The following is a 6,986-nucleotide window of genomic DNA, read 5'->3' on the forward strand; positions in this document are numbered from 1 at the left end:
AGATCGGTCTTTTTCTTTATTCTTTTTTTTTTTACTTTTTTAATTATTGTATATACGTCTTTATTTTATACAAGTATATTTTTAATTTTCTTAAAATTTTAAGTCACATTTATTTTGTAGGTAATAATGTAGTACATCTAATTTAAACTAAATACATATAAAAATATAAAATATTTAGCAGAATACACTTATTTTTCAAATAAAAAAAATTTATAAAATTAGGATGTTGAATAAACTAATATTTTTTTTGTGTTATTATTTAGTATTCCATTACATAAAATATATAACATCAGGAATTTTATACATAGTTAAACTTTGATAATTTGACTGTTTTATTTTGGTTTAATTATTCTGTTGGTCCCTATAGTTTCGTGAAATTTTTAATTAGGTTTTTATATATTTTTTCTTTTTAATTGGGTCCATGCACTAATTTTTTTTTTAATTAAATCCCTCTTAGTAGTAATTAGCTTAATTTTATAGAGATCCAACTAAAAAAGAATTGGTATAGGAAGCTAAATAAAAAGAAAAAAAGTGTAGAGACCCAATTAAAAAAAAATTAGTGCAAAGACTTAATTAAAAGAAAAAAAAATATAGAGATCTAGTTGAAAATTTTACAAAACTATAGGTACCAATAGAGAATTAAACCTTTTATTCTTTATTTAATCCTTGTATTATATTTACATGAAATTATGAAATTTTAATTTTTATATTTTTAATTTATGTATTTTTTAAATTTATTTCAGTATATATTTAAGTTCTTTTTATACTTTATATATTTTTCTGTCTCCCTTTGCTTTTTGTTTTTATTAATTGTCAGGGCTTCAACAAAATTAAAAAGAAAAACGAACAAGAAAATGAAAACAACAGAAACTATACAAACCAAAATACATAAGAGAATAAGAAAAGAGAGTATTATATGATAGAATTATGTCTAGTTTATTTTACTATTAAATAAACGAAATTAATGTAAAAAAAATATTACACGTAACAAAGGAAAAAAAATCCATAGACAAATAAAAAGATCCAGCCCATTTTAAAGAAAAAAAAACCCTTAAAAGTTAACCTAATTTAACTCTAACCCTATTTACAGTGCATTGTGAAAGTAATAACCACATAAACCCTAATTGATTAGTAACTTAGCACGTGGGTGTGACTCTCTTTTGACGGCGTCCATTGCACTTTTAGGATCTACCACCGACCACCGCCAGACTTCCGTAACCCCGCCGGCCACCAGATGAGCACCGTCGCAGGCGCTTCTTCTCAAAACCTTAGCCACCATGGTGGGATGCCTCATTCGCACCGAGCAAGCCGCTGTCGTCTTCCGGTGGACGTCGTTCCTGTACGTTCCTCCGTTCGACACCACGCGCCGCCGTTCAACAATTAAGAAAGCCGTTTCAGTTTGATACTGCAATGACGTGCGTCCTAAGTCACGCCCCAGTGTCCGGCTGCCTCAGGCATTGCTTTGCTGCCGAAAACGATTGCATTGCAGCATTGCGTTGACCTCCCCGCCTGTTTACAGTGAGAAGCATTAATCCCATATTAATTTCATTAATTGAATTATTAATTTAGAATTTCTTATTTCATACAATTAATGCAAAAAGCAGCTAGACTAAAGGGTATGGAAGCCTGAATATCATACCTGAGTATCCACTATCCACTGCTCTGTCCAATCACAGAACTCAGAAGAGAGTACATGAGTAGTTGAACAAGGATGCAAATAGTATTCTATGTAAAGGTAATTGTATGAGTAGTCCAATGATTAATTTATGCCGAAACTTTTTGTTGATTACTAAGACAATTGATAACAATTGCTAAGAAGCTGTAAACTATTGAAATGGCAGAGTAATAAATTAATTTCAAGTGAATTTATGAATCTGATAGGCAAAATTGAGGAGTAAGAATAATAATAGTAAAGGAAACATTTGATCAATCTACAGCATACAATTGCTTAAAGAAAAATGTCTTGTCCATGACTCCATGCAACCAAAAATCGGAAACCGCTGGACGCTGCTACATAGATCCTTTGGAACTAAGCTGGATGGTAATGTTATCAAGCAAAGAGGAAACTTACCACTAAAGGATGAAAATGTTCAAACAACAAGACGGTTCATCAAGAACGATGTATTATAGTCATGAACTGCTCCAATTTTGTTATCAGTATTCTAATGTCACTCAGCATCATTATGATCACCAATAATCTCCACAAGTGCATTTCCCATCCTCAAATCGGTGGAACCTGTTATTGTCCCTCACAATGATCACCCTCCCAATGCACTTGCTAATGAACTTGATTGCAGTGTGGCAATCGCCACAGACACGCAGATTCTTCATCACTCTGATTGGTCGCTCCTTCGGGAAAGTAATGATGCCAAATGCTATGGCCAACCTTTCGCTATGATACCTTATAGTCTCATTCTTCTCTTCGCCTCCCACCTCTTTCAGCACAAAAGATGTGTCTGCAACATAACCAGCCTTCTCCATTTCTTCTCCTAACTCCTCCAACTTCTTATAGATTTCCGTGGTCTTTGCGTGAGACCTATCCCCAGCAGCAAATGTGTGAATTTTATTCCCTTCCTCCACCCAACTCAAACCAGTTTCCTTCTTTATTCCTTGATCCCTCAGCATCTTCCTTGCCCTTGCCGCTTCCTCCCATCTACCAGCAGCAGCATAAGCATTAGAGAGCAATAGAGCTCCCCAAACAGATTCTGTTGGATGCATAGGCATCTCTTGAACCACCTGAACTGCTTCCTGCAACTTCCCAGCACGACCAAGCATATCCACCAATGTGGAGTAATGTTGTGCCCCTGGTTCAATGCCATAGCCTCTCATCATCTCAAAGTAATACTGGCCCTCCTCAACCAACCCAGTGTGGCTACAAGCATAGAGCATGCACAAAAAGGTTATGAAATTAGGCTTCATCCCAACACTCTCCATCTCCTTGAAAAGCTCAAACATTTTACTTGTATGGGCATGCTGAGCACATGCAATCAGCATTGCATTCCACATGCCAAGGTTTCTATCCTTCACCTCCTCAAAAACCTTGTAAGCTCCTTCCACAACCCCACACTTAGAGTACAAAGAAATCAATGAACTCCCCACAAAACTCGATGAATTAAAGCTTGTCTTAAAGCACAATCCATGTACTTGCTTCCCCAACTCAAGCAATGTGGAGCCTCCACAAACCCTCAAAACACTAGACAAAGTAAAATCATTAACCCCAACATCTTTCTCACCCATCACCCTCTTAAACAATCCGAGGGCCTCCTCATCCTCACCGATCTGCACATACCCATATATCATCCCACTCCAAGAAACAACATTTCGTTTGGGCATTTCGTCGAAAACCTTTCTCGCACACCAAATTTTGCCACACTTGGCATACATATCAACAATGGAACTCCCAACAAACACATCAACCACATACCAAGTCTTGAGGGCGAGACAATGCAATGATTCCCCGATGTGGGGATCGCCCAATATGGCACACGACTTGGTGGCGCTGGGGAAGGTGTGTCGTCTGGACGGATCCCATTAAGGATCATGCAGAGAAATGAGTGTAGAGCAAGCAATGGGAGTTCGTTTTGGGCGAAAGAAGAGATTAAGGAGCTCCATGTGGTGGAGGTTCTATGGGGACTTTCGTCAAACACTTTGTGGGAGAAGTGGGGGAGGCAAGTTTTCGAGTAGAAGTTAATATGGTGATGCGAGAGGAGAGGAATGGAGTTGAGGCCAGTCTTGAGGATATGGGCGTGGAGCTGAAGCCCCTTTGGAAGGGAGCGAGAATGGGTGAGGGACAGGAGTGTGTTGCAAAGGTTCCGGTAGTGTTGTTCAAAGCTTTGGGTGTTTGGGTGCAATGCAGTTGCTATTGGTAGCATGGCTCAAACAGGTGCAACTTCACCATGCATCTTGTGGCTCAACAAGATTGTAATTGCTTTTGTTTTCCGGTTTTCCCTAACGTAGTTAACAACAGAAAAATGTTACAGTTTGAACCATTATACAAACAAAAAGCTTAACTTTAACAGGTTTGCGAACAAAGAAACCTTTTAATATCAAGAGTAAATACACATTCCAATCTCACCATTTTTTCGAATGACTAAACCTCTTTCAATGATATGGAAATGTCAGATCAGTCCCCTAACCATCAAAGATGTTATAGTGTTATACAATTTAGTCCCTAGAACCGGTTAATAAATGGTGACGGCTGACATGGCCTGTTAACAAAATGGTCAAAGGATGGAATGAGCATTTAAACAAAATGGTTTGGCTTTCCGAGGCTAATAGGCCCCTGCATAATAAACAAATGTCATCGTTTTTTCTTCACATCACACCACAACCCTTCCCCTTCCCACATCACCATCACCATTATCATTGTTGCTGTTTGCTTACAATAATTTAAAAGAATTTGACAGAATCTCCTTCAAAAACAGGATGCTCTATATTTCTTAGTTTTCAACTTGTTCAACTAGAGACACCACAACAAATAAGAGTCTCATTGTTCAACATCATAGACCAATAGATAGAGTACAATAACCAAAAATAGGTAACTTATTTTTAATAAAAAACAAGTGTTAAATTATTATCGTTCTATTGCAATGCCTTATTCTCCACAACTCTCTAATCCTAAAACTCAATTTAAAAATTTTATCAAATTGCTATCCTATGTACTCTGAAAATTTAAAAAAAAAAAGAAGAAGAAAAAAAAACTAAGTACTCTATGTATAACAATATAATCAGAAAAAAAGCAACATATATTTCACATGAACTCTGTTTTTCACAAGGTTCTGAAAACCAGACCGGTAATTGAACAATTCTAATCATTGGTTCACTGGTCTAACTATAGTTCAACCGGAAAAACCATTTTATAATAAAATAATAAATAGATTATAATAAACACCCTAAACAAATACAAACATCAAAATATTATTCAAAGTTTAATGTCTAGTATTTTGCCAAAACTCAGATAAATAAAACTTTTTTACCATATCACCATATTTAAAAATTCGTATATCCCACCTTAAACTAAGACAAATGAATTAGAAGCAATAAAATGAATTAGAGTTCAATTAATCATTGATGAATGACAATAAAATGAAGCTAGAAGCATAATATCTAATAAAAAAATTGAATGACTTAGAATTAAAACAACAGCACCAACGAGAACAATTGAAAGTAACAGAGCAACAACACCAACAATTAAAACACAACAAAAAATTAGGCAGCAGCAACAAACTTTTCCAAAGATTAACAAGGATTATCAAAATTTCAGGCTTTGAAGACAATTTCAGTACAATTTTTTTCAGCACAGCACAGTACAACAGCAGTGACAGAGCTAATCATTCAAAGCAAGAACACAGAACAATACAAAGAACGAAAACAGGACTAAAATAAATCAACCAATCAGTAATCATTCAATCCAAAACAGAGCTAATCATTCAATGATTCAAATTTTAATGAGTAGCACTAGCAGAATTCCCCCCAAAAAAAAAAAATCAATGTTCTGATCAGAACTAAGAACAGAGAACGAATATTCATTACGGTGTCCAAATCCTCATATCAAGTTTTCTACCACTAGCAAACCCAGAACACAAAAACACAATAAACAAAACTTTTGATTCTAAAACTAATAAATCTCCAAAAAAATCTAGACCGATTTGAATACTCGCTATTTTCAACAAAAACTAAGGCATATAAACCCTCAAATTCACATAAAGTTCACAATTTTAGAAAAAACTCCACATTTTGGTACCTATTGGAAGAGGTGACAGCAAACTAAGTCCAACCAACTTCATCTCCTTCCCACTTTAGAATTTGGCCGCCGGCGACGTCGGTGTATGGCCCTCTGCCGTGACAATCGAACACGAGACTCTCAGGACCAAGGGCTCCGGTGACGTGGAGGAGGCGGGCGGCGTGAAGTAGTGAGCAGAGAAGCCATTACCTTTGATCTGAGCAGTTTGGGCAGAGTGTGAGGAAGAGCAGTTGAGCGCGACGGACTATGGCAATCAGGCGACGAGCACGACGACGGACGAAAGTGCGGCTGAGCAGAGGAAAACCAGACGCGAACGTCGATCCCGAGGAAGAAGCTGCGATTGGTGAGACCGTGAGAATGAACAGGGGTTGGAGACATCGAGAACGACGACAGCGCGACGGACGGCGGTAGTGCCTCACTCCCTGCGGCGGTGGTGGAGGTTAGATGGCTAGGGTTTGTTTGAGGGAAAAACTAAAAAGCTCTGAGGAGGAACAGTGAACATTTAACTTAAGGAAAATAAATTCAAAATTTTTAGAAAGAATATCCAAAACTCAATTAAAAGAAATATTTAAAATCTAAACTCTATACGGGACGACTTTTTAACAACTTATTATAATATGAATAATAATTAATACTACTCATCTAAATTTTTTTATTAACTAAGTCCAATTAAATTGGTCTAATATAACAAAAATTAGTTATGTCTAACATTATTCAATTTTATTGTTTAACTTAATTGAACTTAATTTATAGAAAGATTTGGATGTATAGTATTATTCTTATAGTATTGGCCGAAATTAATTGTTATAATATGAATTCCTTAGCATTATATTTTATTAATAATAAAGATCAAACAAATTATGAATAATTATACCTCAAATGGTTATGTTTTAAATAACAAAATAAAGAATCAACTTTTAGTAGTTAATATTATATAGTTATTTTAGTGTTTAAATTTATAATTTAAAATTAGAATTAAAGATTTAAAATTTAAAATATATAAAATAATTTTAAGTATATATTTTTTTATTAATATATATTTTTAAAATTAAATAATTGTGATGAATTTTTATGTCACCAATAATATAGTGAAAAAAGCGTTCAATATTTAGTGTAAGATTTAGGTGGAGAAAAGTCACAATTTTATCAGAGTATTGTAGAATTTTTTATTATTTTACGTTTTTTTAAGTTAGTGAATATGCTTATTTAGAACTTCAATACCATATGTTTGTACATCTAATAA

At 35.0% G+C, this 6,986-nt stretch overlaps 1 long non-coding RNA gene and 1 pseudogene across 1 annotated transcript; both read right to left on the minus strand.

Annotated features, from left to right (window-relative positions):
* Window positions 1–897: 897 nt before the first annotated feature.
* LOC112785008 (putative pentatricopeptide repeat-containing protein At5g52630) lies at window positions 898–4,213 on the minus strand (annotated as a pseudogene).
* On the minus strand, window positions 898–6,327 carry LOC140173022 (uncharacterized). The gene is made up of 2 exons (XR_011878253.1): window positions 5,744–6,327; window positions 898–1,509 (listed from the first exon to the last, which is right to left on the minus strand). It is a non-coding gene; the product is annotated as an uncharacterized lncRNA (long non-coding RNA).
* Window positions 6,328–6,986: the final 659 nt, after the last annotated feature.

Source organism: Arachis hypogaea, chromosome 20 (genome assembly GCF_003086295.3).
Source record: "Arachis hypogaea cultivar Tifrunner chromosome 20, arahy.Tifrunner.gnm2.J5K5, whole genome shotgun sequence".
Lineage (NCBI taxonomy): Eukaryota > Viridiplantae > Streptophyta > Magnoliopsida > Fabales > Fabaceae > Arachis > Arachis hypogaea.